This window comes from Pelobates fuscus, chromosome 10 (genome assembly GCF_036172605.1).
Source record: "Pelobates fuscus isolate aPelFus1 chromosome 10, aPelFus1.pri, whole genome shotgun sequence".
NCBI lineage: Eukaryota > Metazoa > Chordata > Amphibia > Anura > Pelobatidae > Pelobates > Pelobates fuscus.
In genome coordinates this window covers 110628775-110643982 of record NC_086326.1, presented here as the reverse complement: position 1 = coordinate 110643982, position 15208 = coordinate 110628775, and positions in this window count along the sequence as shown.

Below are 15208 nucleotides of genomic sequence, written 5' to 3'. Positions count from 1 at the left end.
CAGATGTGGGATATGAAAGAACTGCAACGAGACAGTGAAACATTGCTCCAATTTCGGGACTGTCCTGCTGGAAACAGGAAAGATGTAAGGCATCAATTAAATAGCTAAAGACTGAGATATTCAAAGCAGATTCCAATGGATTCATAAAGACATTAGATTCCTTGTCTTTACTCACCCAGTGCATGCTTTTTTGCTATTCCTTTTCCAAACATTTCTCTGCTCCAAGTCTCGGGTTGAGGTGTGCTTTTTCTTAATACCAATCTGTTGCTTCAAAAGGGATACCTATTAAATAATTTTAAAACCAATATATTTTTCACATAACCAAGCCTGAGGCAACACAACCTGTTAATTTAATCTAATTGTAAAAACATATTAAGTTGCAAAAAAACTCCCAACATTTCAAATGAGCAAAGATGGACACTAATTTTAGGGGTGAGTGTGAAGATGCAGCTAGGGTCATGGCTATTCTGAGAAATTTTACATCACTTGCTAATAATTTTTGCATAGACATATGTATGTTGTTAACACAAACTGATATCCAAACACATTTATTGTAGTTTAAAAACACATTACTGTGAGTTTTATTGCTGAAGACACACCCCTAGTTCAGACGTGGTTATAAAGCCCTTCTGTCACCCTGGGTGCAGCGCCCATATCCCTCAACACTGGTTCAGACTCTGCCTCCGCAATTGCTGAGCTTGCATTAGTATTCCCCCATAGGAAAGCATTAGGCTATGGGTTACAGGTAGACATGTGCAATTTGTTTCGTTCCGAATGTCAATTCGAACATTCGGAGACTTCCGAATGTCTGAATTGCCGAAGCACAGTACTAATAAGTACTAATATACCTACCCAGTGGAAGAATGAAGAATGTTACACTGTGTAACGGACCGATTTGTTCACCAGAGGTTAAAAACCGTTTAGGCGATATTCCCCTTTCCAGATACACCGACAGCTACTGTAAGCACCAATCTGAAAACACATGAACACTGGAAATATCCTAACAGTAAAACCATACGAAAGGGTTACACTCCTGGCAGTCAGCATACAATCCAATTCCCCCCCAATAACGAGACGACACTTCGTTTTGAGGGTTAAGCAGAATCTCACTGTACTGGCACATAAAACCTCTTTTATTCCCAATCCACAAACATAGTACTGCCCACAGGGTTTTACAGAACAACCAATCAATACACACAGACACTCCCACACATAAATTAGAATAAGGGCGGGTTACTTTCAATCCACAAATCAGTGTTATGAGTCAAATTACACAGCGTGGGAAAATTCAAAAGAACTGGATTTCAAGCTAACCAATCAGAGTGCTGTGACAGGTAAATGGAGAGACTTACCTGTCAGTCTCTTCATTTACCTGTCAGAGCACTCTGATTGGATGGCTTAAACCAACCAACCAAAGTGCTCCGAGCTTAATTGCAGGGCGGGGTAAGGCTTTATAAGCCTTCCCCTGCCCTGCAGAGCTCAGTCTGCGCGGAGCCCTCCATGGGTGAACATGGATTAATTTTTTTGGCGCTCTGTTTTTGTTTTTTGTTTTCCAAAGTGCAATGGTTTTTATGGAAAAAAAGAAGACATCAAATGGAATGGAAGGGGTTAATTTTGTTGGGAGGTGGTTGACTAGGAGTTTGGGGACCCCTAGTCACCCTGGGGGAGGAGGGTTTTACATTTGTACTAAGGCCCCCGCCCGCCAGTCAGGGGTGGGGGCCGAGGGTGTAGGACAATAGGCCCCCCCTTATTCTAATTTAGGGCCCCCACCCACCGCACATGGGTGGGGGCTGGGGGGGGGAAGGACAATAGGTCTCCCCCCATTATTTTACTTTAGGGCCCCCACCCGCCGCTCAGGGGTGGGGGCCAGGGGGGAGGACAATATGTTGCCCCCCCTTATTGTCCTTTAGGGCCCCCACCCGCCGCTCAGAGATGGGGGCAATAGGTCCTCCCCCCATTATTCTGAAATAGGGCCCCCACCCGCCGCTCAGGGGTGGGGGCCGGTGGGGGCAATAAGTCCCCCCTTTAGTTTAAAAGCCCCCACTCGCGCGGCACGGGTGGGGGCTTGGGATGGGTGCTCTTTTTTTTTTAACAGTGATGTTAAAAAGAAATGCCCCTACTCGCGGTGTGAGTAGGGGCAGATTATTTACTAATACGAAGTAGTTTTTACTTAGTATTAGTAAATTTGTCTGAAAGACCAATTTAGGTCTTTCAGCCTTTTGGTAGATAACTCCCTAATTCCCACGGTATTAGGGAGTTATCTACTAAGCGTCTGCAAGAGAAGTGCCGAAATGAAGTGCAGATGTGCGGGTTACCTGGTCTGTCAGTAGTGTTTCATTAAGCTTCCACTGTCGGTCTTTGGGTCTGTAAAGGGGTGAGCTTGTGCGCAGTTTAATAGGTGCGTGGTCCAAGTGGGTCATGATCCCTATGGTTGCGTCTTGGAGTAGTGCAAGGTATTCCTGAGACAAGAACACATAATCTATGTGACTGTAGTTTTTGTGTATGTGTGAATAGTGCGTGTAGTCTTTCGTCAGGATGAGCTGCCCTCCAGCAGTCCACCATTCCCCCAATAACGAGACGACACTTCATTTTGAGGTCAAGCAGAACTGACTGTACTGGCACACACAGCCTCTTTTATTCACAATCCACAAACATAGTACTGCCCACAGGGTTTTGAAATACAACCAATCAATCCATACAATACACACAGACACTCCCACACAAAATCCTCCCCCCTGCCTGTGATCTGATTACTGAACTTAATGTGCAATATAATTATCACAGGCAGAAAAATACAGTTTTTACAAAATATTAATAACTACCAAAGTATACATGCCATTCACATAAAATTGTCAGAATCAGCATGCTTGAAATATAGACATACTCAAAAATCAGGGCAATCGGTTCAGGGGTTAAAAAGATAAGGGAAAGTCCTATTTGGCCAAAGGAAGCATGGCTTTTCTGCCCAAAACCAGTTCCACAGAGTCTTCTAGCCTGGAGATAATTGGGAAGTAATCAAATTATCTCCAAGGACAGAGGCAAAACTCCATTAGCCACATGGTAGCGAAATATAATAAAATACAATATGCCCAAATACTGTATTTAAAGGGCTAAATCTCCCAGGGGCCATAGTCAGCAGGCAGGAGGCGGGCAAACAGGCTTCTCCAATGCCCAGTGGCGAGGTTGGTTTCGCCACAGATGGCCACTCACGGTCTCTGTCACTAAAACCTAAGGGTGTGTCAGCAACCGACTCCGGCGGCACCCAACCCGCTGCGGGTGGCAGCGAATGTGGTCTCTGGTGCCCTGGTAGATGTCCCGGGGGGGAAGGGGTGGTTAACATCTAAGTCCCGCGCTTCCTATAAGGTGAACTAGGCAGCCGCCTAGGGCGCAATATAGGAGGGGGTGCCCTGCGCCCTCATCGCCGGCCCTAATCCTGAAGCTGCCTGAGCGCTCTGTAGAGAGCCTCAGGCGGCTGCCGCACTACCTTTCTCCTCACCTCTCCTTCTCTGTAGCGTGGCCGAGTTCCTCTTCGGTCCGCGGTACAGGTACATCAGAAACAGAAGCTCCTGTACCGTGGACCGAAAAGGAGCTCAGCCACGCTACAGAAAAGGGGAGGTGGAGGGGGGGGTGAGTAGGGAGACCACATGGAGGGGGGAGGGAGTAAAGAGACCACATGAAGAGGTGGGGTAAAGAGACCACAGGGAGAGGGGGAGTAAAGAGACCACAGGGAGAGGGGGAGTAAAGAGACCACAGGGAGAGGGGGAGTAAAGAGACCACAGGGAGAGGGGGAGTAAAGAGACCACAGGGAGAGGGGGAGTAAAGAGACCACAGGGAGAGGGGGAGTAAAGAGACCACAGGGAGAGGGGGAGTAAAGAGACCACAGGGAGAGGGGGAGTAAAGAGACCACAGGGAGAGGGGGAGTAAAGAGACCACAGGGAGAGGGGGAGTAAAGAGACCACAGGGAGAGGGGGAGTAAAGAGACCACAGGGAGAGGGGGAGTAAAGAGACCACAGGGAGAGGGGGAGTAAAGAGACCACAGGGAGAGGGGGAGTAAAGAGACCACAGGGAGAGGGGGGGGAGTAAAGAGACCACAGGGAGAGGGGGGGAGTAAAGAGACCACAGGGAGAGGGGGGGGAGTAAAGAGACCACAGGGAGAGGGGGGGGAGTAAGGAGACCACAGGGAGAGGGGGGGAGTAAGGAGACCACAGGGATAGGGGGGGAGAAAGGAGACCACAGGGATAGGGGGGGAGTAAGGAGACCACAAGGAGAGGGGGGGGAGTAAGGAGACCACAAGGAGAGGGGGGGGAGTAAGGAGACCACAGGGGGAGGGGGGGAGTAAGGAGACCACAGGGAGAGGGGGGGAGTAAGGAGACCACAGGGAGAGGGGGGAGTAAGGAGAACACAGGGAGAGGTGAGGAGAACACATGGAGGGGGGATGAGAATAGACCGCTAAGGGGGGGGGGTCAGAAGAGCTCTAAGGGATGGAAGGGAGAGCTCTCTAGGACAGTGGACAGGACAGGGAGCTCTTTCACACTACGCGCACACACACAATGCATACCTACACACACATGCAAACACACACTGCTTCTCTTACATACACACAGAAACACACATTGCATCCCTTATGCATATAAACACAGATTCACACAATGCATCCCTTACATACAACCAGAAACATACAATACATCCCTTATACACAAACACACACTGCTTTCTATCCCTTACACAAAAACACACTGCTTCCATTGCGCACACTGCATCACCCACACAAACTGGTATCCCAATATATTACATTCCATAAGCACACACATTAGATCCTCTACAATAACACAACACATCCCCTACACACTCCACTCCCTGTGAGCGAACTCATGGGTGGAACATGTAGGTGGACTTATGGGCATGCTCACAGTTACAAACAGCCTCCAGAGATCCTGGAGCCAAACTGCAGCCAGAGCCCATCACCATCCTCATCTGGTTGTAAGTAGGCAATCTAGTATATTATTAGTGACACTAATCTCTAATTTACCTCACCTTAAAGGGACACTGTAGTCCCCAGAACCACAGCAGCTTAATGAAGTGGCTCTGGTGTCTATAGCCTGTCCCTGCAGGCTTTTTAATGCGTTAGTTCATATGGGTGGGGAATTGTGATGTCACATGGGGAGGGAGATTATTTGTATTTTTTTTTGCCTAGGGCGGCAAAAATCCTTGTACCAGCCCTGGCTACAGGTGACGTTTGATGTCCTCACAAATCATGAGTATGTCCACTGTCACTTATGCGACCTAATGTCGCCTAATGACCCAGACGTTTTTCTATTGGCTGTCTACCTGAGAGGTGGAGTTAACCATCAAAAGGTTTATTAAAAACTGAAATAATTACCTTTGCAGGATTAAGGAACCTGGGAATATGCACCCAGACCACAGCGATGAGCTGAAGTGGTCTGGGTGCCTATAGTGTCCCTTTAAGTGTTTCAAGTTATGCCTTACTTAGTATAATAATTCTAAAAGTGACTAGAACACCTCATTTGAATAGCAAATAGTACATGCAGTGCAGAAGAAATCTGTTTGCATACATGCATACAGGCAGGGCCGGATTTTCCTATAGGCTAACTAGGCTTCAGCCTAGGGCCTCAAGGTCAGGAGGGGCCTACCTTCAAATTGTTAGCAAAATTAAAATTACACTATTCTAAAAACAGTGAACACTAAAACACTGAACCTAAAATAAGGAGAAATTCTATGCATATGATATGACCAGTGGCGTACTAAGGGGGGGGGGGGGGCAGTCCGCCCCGGGTGCCACTTACTAGGGGTGTGCCTGGGGCAGACTGCAATGCCCCTCCTGCCGCGATCGCCGAGACCGGTGGTCTGCAGCTCCGCAATGTGCAGAGCTGCAGACCATGGATCTCGCGTGCACTGCCCAATCAGAGCGTTGCCGCGGGTTACCACGGCAACGCTCTGATTGGGTCTCGCGAGATCCATGGTCTGCAGCTCTGCGGAGCTGCAGACCGGAAATGAGGGCCACCGGACCACCAGGGACCCCACCGGACCACCAGGCAGCCCCCACTGGACCACCAGGGATTTAAGGTAATTTTTTTTGTCACCCCCCTCCCTCTCACAATCACCCCCCCCCTCTCCTCATCACCCCCCTCCCTCTCACAATCACCCCCCTCTCCTCATCACCCCCCCTCCCTCTCACAATCACCCCCCCTCACCTCATCACCCCCCTCCCTCTCACAATCACCCACCCTCTCCTCATCTCGACTTTCTTCTTATTTATTATCCATGCCACATTTTTTATAAAGGATAGTACCAATCACAACATGTTTCATTTAACATATTGATATATATCACAGTAATGATGTATTTTATTGTCTCTCATGTAATTTACAAACTTAAAAATTGGAGGTGAAAGGGCCTCATAAGTGGAATAGCCTAGGGCCTCTTTTCATCTAAATCCAGCCCTGCATACAGGCTTACTAGACTTACTTCAAAGTTTATCATACAAAAACCTGGTGAAGGACATTCCTATAATCATACTGTTCCTGTAGATAGCTTTCTCTAGTGAGTTTTAACACTTTATAACTCATATACAAAATCTATATCATACTCTATTCATTCAAGATGTTTCATGATTAAGTTTAGTTTATTGTCTCTTTCTGTATCACTGTGTGGTAACATTATTAAGTTTTCTTTATTATTTTCATCAAATGTTTCTCAACATTTAATCATTTGCACTCACAATGATACCTGTGATAAATCTCTACAATGGTATTTAAAGTGCCAACAAGGAAATGTACAAGGAGCATGCAAATTAAATTAAAGGAAATCTATAGTACCAAAAATAACAATTGTTGTTTCAGATATATAGATTCCCTTCTGTCCATCCCTCTTTTTCAGCAAAATAAAAAATGAATGTTAATCATTACTTACCTCTTGCAGTCTCAGCTGACATCACCTGTGATCTCCTCCTCACAGAGAAGAAATGGATTGGAACTTATACGGCCAGACATATACTTTTATGGCTCTCCTACAATCAAAAATCAGTATTTTATTCCAGGACTGAATTTCATTCAGTTTTGGAGGAAAACGTGCCTCTGGTGGTTGTCAGGAAGACAGTAGACTTTGGCCTTCGTATTGGTACGACTGGATTTTCGTAAAAAAAGATGCATTTTTGTCAATTCTTACGAATAACGAATGGCTACACAAACTAATGAACGAACAAATGAATGGGTGTTTAACAAAATTATTCCATGAGCCTTTCGTTTGTTCGTTCATTTGGCTTTTTAAATTACACTGGGTAATTCAAAAAGCCGAACTACTAACCGAATGAACGCATGGCAATATATTATCATTCTTTCATTCGTTAGTTCTGTTCACTCCCTTCAAATCGGATGTGATTGAGCCGAACTAACAAATGTGTACTAATGAATGTGCCTTTCATTCATTCGTATAATTAGTTCGGATCTTTGAATTACAGACAGGCAATATTGTAATGTATTGCAATGCAAACTGCCGGACGAGCAACATTCATGAACAGAACGAACAAATCATTTGTTCATTTGTGCTTTTTCAATGCATTGCTTTACATGGGGATGCTAGAAGCGAATTAACTAATTTGACTCAATTCGTGTATTAGTTCATTCGGATGCCTTGGATGAAACAAAGAGGAGGAGTATGCGAGTGAGTTGATTTTCATTTATCCAATTAGCTCACTCCTATGACATGATGCTGTAGGGACTTATCCAATGGTATGTGCTGTATTGTAGATTGTCAGAGCCTAACCGCCGGCATCCGCTACCCTAAGACTTCCGGGTAGACGGAGCGCGGCCACTCCCCCTCCTCTGACGCGGTCGTTCCCAGGATACATAGGGAGACCGCTCCAACGCCAAAGGGCTGGATTAATTTGAAAGCCTCCCGCGAACTTCAAACTCTAAAGAGCAATTGTATTTACCTCTACTGTGTACCGGACCCGGACTGTTTAACGTTGACCCCCCTTCTCCTCTCCTCGACCACGGACTTGCCTTTGGAATACTCTTTTGTCTGCAGCTACCTTATCCAATCTGGGAACAACTTTCACAGAACCTGGACTACCACCCCTACAAAGGTAAGTAGTACTCATCGTCCTAACCAGGATTATAACTGCTTTGCATTTCTGCTTACACTCTATTGCCTCTACCTCACTAAATATTCTGCTGCCTATTTACTAATTCTAATTTGGAAGCTCCTCTCTGCTATGGACTAAATATTGCCTTAAACTAAACTACTGCGAATCCTGCTGCTGTTTATCTTCTGCCAAAGAATTAAAGATACGGTACAAGTACTGAATAAACCTTTATTTCAATTGTTACCATTTAATTCACATAATCAGTTATCTGCAGTTGTGTTCCATATTGTTAATAAGTGAGCATAACATAGATGGGTTGGGAGTCAGCTGATTTTTCATTTATCTAATCAGCTCACTCCTGTGATATGATGCTGTAGGGGCTTATCCAATGGTGAGTGCTTTAGTTTGGATTTAAAAAAATAACTTAACAGCAGTATAAAAGCAGGCATGGGATCTTTCTCCATCCTTCTTTGACTGAGTTTTGTTGGTGACACACTGCTTCTGTGCTGTGCTAGCCTCATTACTTGTCTTGTCTAGATTTTCTGTGAGTCTTGGTGTGCCTGCCAGTTCTCACTTGTTGAATTTGAGAGACTATTCCTGAGACTTTTTTTAACATTTTAGTGCTTTCTGAGTGCTGTGCTGCTGACTGAGTTAGTGTGCCACACGGTGCCTGGCCGGCACTGCCAGTGCCTGCCTTCCCTGCTTGCTTACTGTCTACAGCAATTAGGTTTTACTTTTTTTTTGCTTTTTTATTTAATCAGAAATATTAGCTTAAATTGATTTAGATTTAGATTTAGAGTAAAGGTAGAATCAGTCAACTACTTTAGCTTAGTGGGCCTGAGGGCTTCTGCCCTAGGGGTAGACTAGCTTGTTAGCCTAGAAGAAAATAAAACGGAAAATTTCTTCATACTTACCGTAATTTTCTTTTCCTGGCTATTATTCATGGCAGCATATACACATGGGTAGCTCCTCCCCTTACAGCCAATAGGACAGGATTAAACAAATTCCTATAAAAGGAGGATCCAGAGATGAGTCCCTCAGTCAGTTCCCAAGCTCTTACAGAAGAACTATATCCTTAAGGGCGGGCCGTATATGCTGCCATGAATAATAGCCAGGAAAAGAAAATTACGGTAAGTATGAAGAAATTTTCCGTTTTCCAGGCTAATCATGGCAGCATATACACATGGGACTACCCAAGCTCACAGGGAGGGAAAAACAAGAGACATAATGGATGCAAAAAAAATTTAATGAAGCCAATAACAAATACGAGTGTCGAGAGGAGTGAACTGAATTAAGGACCTGATGACCAAAATGAGAGTCCACTGTAGCTTTAACATCCAGTTTGTAATGTTGGATGAAAGTGTTCACTGAAGACCACGTGCCAGCTTTACAAATATCATCTGGAGAAGTATTAGCCACAGAAGCCCAAGATGCAGCGATAGCCCGGGTAGAGTGAGCTCTGATACCAGTAGGAACCGGCAGCGATAAGTACTTATAAGAACTTGAGATGGCCGATACCACCCATTGTCTCAATGTAGAGGTAGAGGCAGCTTCACCCCGCCTGTGTCCAAAAGGTAATACAAAAAGTCTGGAAGACTTCCGGAAGGGGCTGGTCTTCTCCAGATAGAGAGACAATGCTCGAACCACATCCTAAGTGTGCCAAATTTCTTCTTCAGGAGAAGAGGGATTCGGATAGAAGGAGGGCAGCACAATCTCCTGGTTCAAGTGGAACATGGATACCACTTTAGGTAGAAATTCCGGGACTGGTCTGAGGACCAACCGATCCTGAAGTATCCTTGTATATGGGGTCTCGCAGGATAACGCCTGGAGTTCACACATCCTTCGTGCCGAAGTAACAGCCACCAACAGGAGTACTTTACGAGTAAGTACCATCAATGAAGCCTGGTCAAGTGGTTCAAAGGGCAACCTAGTCATGGCCTTCAAGACCAGAGGTAGGTCCCCTGCCGGCAAAAATACTTTGAGAGGAGGCCGTATCTTTATTGCTGCTTTCAGGAAACGTATAACCAGAGGTTCTAGAGCCCATGGGGTACCTGACAAGGCGGATAGAGCTGATACATGGACCTTTAGAGTGTTATAGCTCAAGCCCTTATCAAGGCCAGCCTGAAGGAAACCGAGCACTGATGATAAGGTCAGGGGTTTAATTACCACCTGATGTTCTTGCGCCCAACACACAAAGGCATGCCAAATCCTATAATATGTGGAGGAAGTGGATACCTTACGTGATCTCAGGAGAGTTTTGATAACCTCGTCAGGCATGCCAGCATTCATCAGAGCTTCCCGCTCAATCTCCAAGCCCTCAACTTGAGGGTCCGAGGGTTTGGGTGTAGCAGTGGACCTTGGGATAGTAAATCTTCCTGGTTTGGTAGTTCCCTCGGGGCTTCCCGACTCATCCGTCTCGCCATAGGGAACCAGGGCCGACGGGGCCAGAATGGGAGGATAGCGATGACCTCTATCTTCTCCTTCTGAATCTTCTTCAGAGTCGGGAATATGAGAGGTATAGGAGGGAACACATAGGCTAGAGTGAACCTCCAAGGCTGGGATAGAGCATCCTGACCCCTGGCTCTGTGATCGAACAGTCTTGAGAAGAATGATTCGACCTGTGTGTTCTGGGCAGTTGCCATAAGGTCTATCTGAGGTGTACCCCAGATTAAAGACAGCTCCTGAAATACTTCGGGGCTCAGATGCCACTCGCCTTTGTCTATCGTCACACGACTCAGGTAATCCGCCATGGTATTCTGAATCCCTGGGAGGTGTACTGCAGAAATACCCTGAATATTCTTTTGACACCAAGACATGATGGGTTGTAGTTCCTTCATCAACAGATGGCTGTGAGTTCCGCCTTGATGAGAGATATAGGCTACTGCCGCCTGATTGTCGGACTGGACTCGTGCCCACTTGTTCTTCAAGTTCCACTTGAAGTGTATGAGAGCCCTGTGGATGGCATGTAGTTCCAAGACATTTCCCGTAAGGACCGACTCCTGTCTGGTCCATCGACCTTGAGTCATCTGGTCCTGACAGTGGGCACCCCAGCCATGAGCGCTGGAATCTGTCGTCAATAGGACCCAATTGGGTTCTAATATAGGGAATCCTCTTTCCAAATTCTCCTTTCTTAACCACCAGGCCAGGTGCATTTTTACCAACGGAGAGATTTTCAATGGCTGATTCCAATCTACAACCCGCCGGTTGAACTGGTTCAGGAATGACCTCTGAGGAACTCTGAGATGCCACTGGGCCCATCTGACTAGTCCTATAGAAGAAGTCAGACTGCCCAGAAGTTTCGAGTATGTCCTTGCCGTCATCATACGAAGGCGTAAAATCATGTGAATTAAGCATAAAATCCTCCGTATCCTTTCTTGTGAAAGGGAGATGGAGTTCCGGAGAGTGTCGAAATTCGCCCCCAGAAACGTAATCCTCTGGGATGGAACGAGGCTGCTCTTCTGTAGATTCACCAACCAGCCGAATCGATGCAGTTCCGATAGCACAAAATTTCTTTGTAGTGCTGCCAACTGGACGTTTGGTGCTACCAATAGTAGGTCGTCTAGGCAATGAAACAGAGAGATTCCCTGAATCCTCAATCTTTCTATAAGAACAACCAACACCTTTGAAAAGGTCCTGGGTGCTGTGCTCAGGCCAAATGGGAGTGCTCTGAATTGAAAGTGGTCCTCTCCTATTGCAAATCGGAGAAAACGATGATGTTCCTTGGCTATTGGGACGTGATAGTAGGCGTCCTTCAGATCTATAGATATGAGCCAATCTGCCTTTTGGATGGCTGGGGAGATGGATGATGACCCTTTGGGACCTGAGGTTCTGAACATAGTCTCCCAGAGCCTTGCTTCTGCCCTTGTCACTGGGCAGAACTGTGGGTATGAAGAAGTCGCCCCTGGGTCTTCTGAGGAATTCCAACCTGTAACCTCCTTGAATTATATCTTTGACCCAGGTATCTTGAATGTCTTGTGCCCAAACTCTCTTGAAGAGGGAAAGTCGAGCACCTACCTCCATCGGATAGTCAGAAGTTCTTGCCTCCAGTACGAAAGGAAGGATTTCTACCACGGGAAGAACGTGCAGCATATGATTGGCCTCCACGCCAATTATTATTTCGGCTGAATTCTCTACCTGGTCGGTAGCTACGCGTATCCCGAAAATACTGATCCCTAGGAGGTCGCTTCTCTGACCAAGAGGAGCCTGGTCTCCTTGTTCTTCTCTCTTGGGGTAAAAAGACCTTACGCCCTTCAGCTGCTTTTTTAATGGAATCGTCTAGGGTCTTTCCAAACAGCAGATCGCCTTCAAAAGGTATGGAACATAAATTGGCCTTGGAGGAGGCGTCTGCACCCCAATAACGTAACCATAAAGCTCTCCTGGCTGCTACCGAGAGAGCCATGGTGCGGGAGAAGATCCTGGTGATATCCAGGGCAGCTTGAGTGACAAATTCAGTAGCTATCCTAAGATCACCGATAGCATCTCTGAGGTCTGATCTCTTCATTCCTCTCTCCACATCCGAATCCAGGTCTCTCACCCAACTTTTCATGGCTCTGGATACTGCCGTAAGACAAACAGCTGGATGGCATCCTGTTCCGCCAGCAGAGTATATCTTGGAAAGATCTGAGTCCAACTTCTTATCCATAGGTTCTCGTAAAGAAGCTGAACTGTCCAACGGTAGACTTGTTCTCCTGGCTACCCTAGAGATGGTAGCATCAACCTTTGGAGGTGTCGTCCATTTCTTGGAAGTTTTCTCCTCCAAAGGGTAAAGCCTGGATAGCCTACCTTGAAACGGAACCTTCTTATCAGGTTTTTCCCATTCTGCTGTGACCAATTCTTTAATGGCTCTGTGAAGAGGGAAGGAAAGCTTCTGCTTCCTAAGATCCGCAAAGTGTTTATCAGAATTTTCAGATTTAGGCACTTCTTCCGGTAATTCAAGAGTCTTTCTTACCTTCAAGATAAGTTTATCAACTTGGCATCTAGATATTCTGAAGATTATCGTCTTGGCATCTAGATATTCTGAAAGGAACTCGTCCTCATCTTCACTAGAAAAAACCTGGTCCAGTACCTGAAATTCTTCAGCAGGATCCTGGTAGTCCGAGGCTGATGATTCTGAGGAGACCTGTCTCTGTCTAGGCCTTTTCATGGACAGCTTACTTGCCTCCATGGCTTCTGAGATGCCCTGGGCCACCTCCTGTCTGATCCAAGCCCTGATATCTGGCGACTGAGAGGGCGTTAAGGTTGATGGAGCGGCCATTTTCTGCAGACAGTCTAGGCACAGATGTTTGCCTTCCATCGCCTTTCCATCACATCCTGCACAGGGGTCTGACTTCTGTCTCCTCTTACGTGGGGGAGATGAAACAGATCGTCCTCCATCACTAAAAGTGACACAAGGAACCGTATTAGTAGATGGAGCATATACTACTATAGAAAGTTTTCAAAAATAAATGGACCCCTACTCACCTGGCTTCATCCGAACAGGGTAAGGGGTTCCTACTAGGAGAGCTCATAATGGGCTACTACAAAATAAATATCAAATAAATCATTCAGATAAAATCCCAAACTTTCACAGAAGGATGGTAAATATATATAAAATACACAAACCTGTGGCAAAAGGATAGAAAATCCTGCAGCAATTTCCAGAGTCCTAACTTGTATCTTCCCAAGGTAATACAACTTAAACTGCACAAGTCAAGTTTACCATACCAACCTCCTTCGAGTTCAGGTCTCTTTAAATAGTACCTGCTGAATACTAACCTTACTCCTGGCGTTTACCGCCATTTACCTGCAGTTTTCCGGTTTTGCCCATAGTAAAGATGGCCGCCGCGACCTCACGACCTTACCCATACTGCAGTTTGGCGCCAAATAACGATTCTGAGCGCATTGCGCATGCGTCCTCTCCGCGATCCGGGCAATCCAAGCTGGGAGGATGGAGGATGGAGCGAAGGACACCCTGACCGAAGCCAGGATGTCTCCAATAGGTCTCAGGTACCCCAGGATCGGTCCTGGGCTGACGGTAAAGTGCTATAGGAGACCTAAAAGTAGTTTTTAAAAAAAAGAAAATACATACAGTACTAATCACTAAAGGGAGCTAAGGAGCTCCCTTCCTAAAGGCTGTAAGGACAGGAAAAAGACTGAGGGACTCATCTCTGGATCCTCCTTTTATAGGAATTTGTTTAATCCTGTCCTATTGGCTGTAAGGGGAGGAGCTACCCATGTGTATATGCTGCCATGATTAGCCTGGAAATATAGATTAGCTGTTAAGTCTTTTTAGCAGCAAAGCCACATTAGTTGATTGTTGTTAGACATTGATTTTACAGGGGTGCTGCTGTTGCTGCAGTGCTGTTTTATTCTGAGTGCTGATAGAGAAAGTTCATTTTCTGTCAGTCTCAGCTAAGTGTGTTTGACTGGGTTTTAAATTTTATTTTATTTTTTAAAGTGAATCTATACTCCAGTCCACACAAAGTTAGTTCAATCTGTGCTAGTAAAACAACTACTAGCACAGAGTCACACTGACTGACCAACTGATTTTTGAGTCACTTACTTACTGACTATGTATGCTTGCTTTGCAGGCAGTCAGTGTAAAAGTAATATTTTTTTATTTGGTTAATTATCTTCAGTTTTAATTAAAACATTTGTATTAAGTTGATAGAATTATCTTCAGTTTAAAATAAATATTTGTTGTAGTACAGTTTCTTTGTGCTTTGTTAGAACAGGACACACTAGTCAGTCAGTCTATTTTTTGTTTTACATTTTTCACACTTTTAGTGTCATTTTTTTGTGCTCACATAAGTAGTGATGTACCGAACTGTCCGCCGGCGAACAGTTCCCGGCGAAATTAGCGTGTTCGCGTTCGCCGCGGCGGGCGGACACATGCGCAGTTCGATCCGCCCCCTATTCGTCATCATTGGGCAAACTTTGACCCTGTGCCTCTCGGTCAGCAGACACATTCCAGCCAATCAGCAGCACTCCCTCCCTTCCACACCCTCCAACCTCCCTCCCAGCATCCATTTTCGATTCATTCGGAAGATGCATGCTTAGTGAGAGGAGGGAAAGTTTAGCTGCTGCTGATTAGATAGGGAAATTGATAGCTAGGCTAGGGTATTC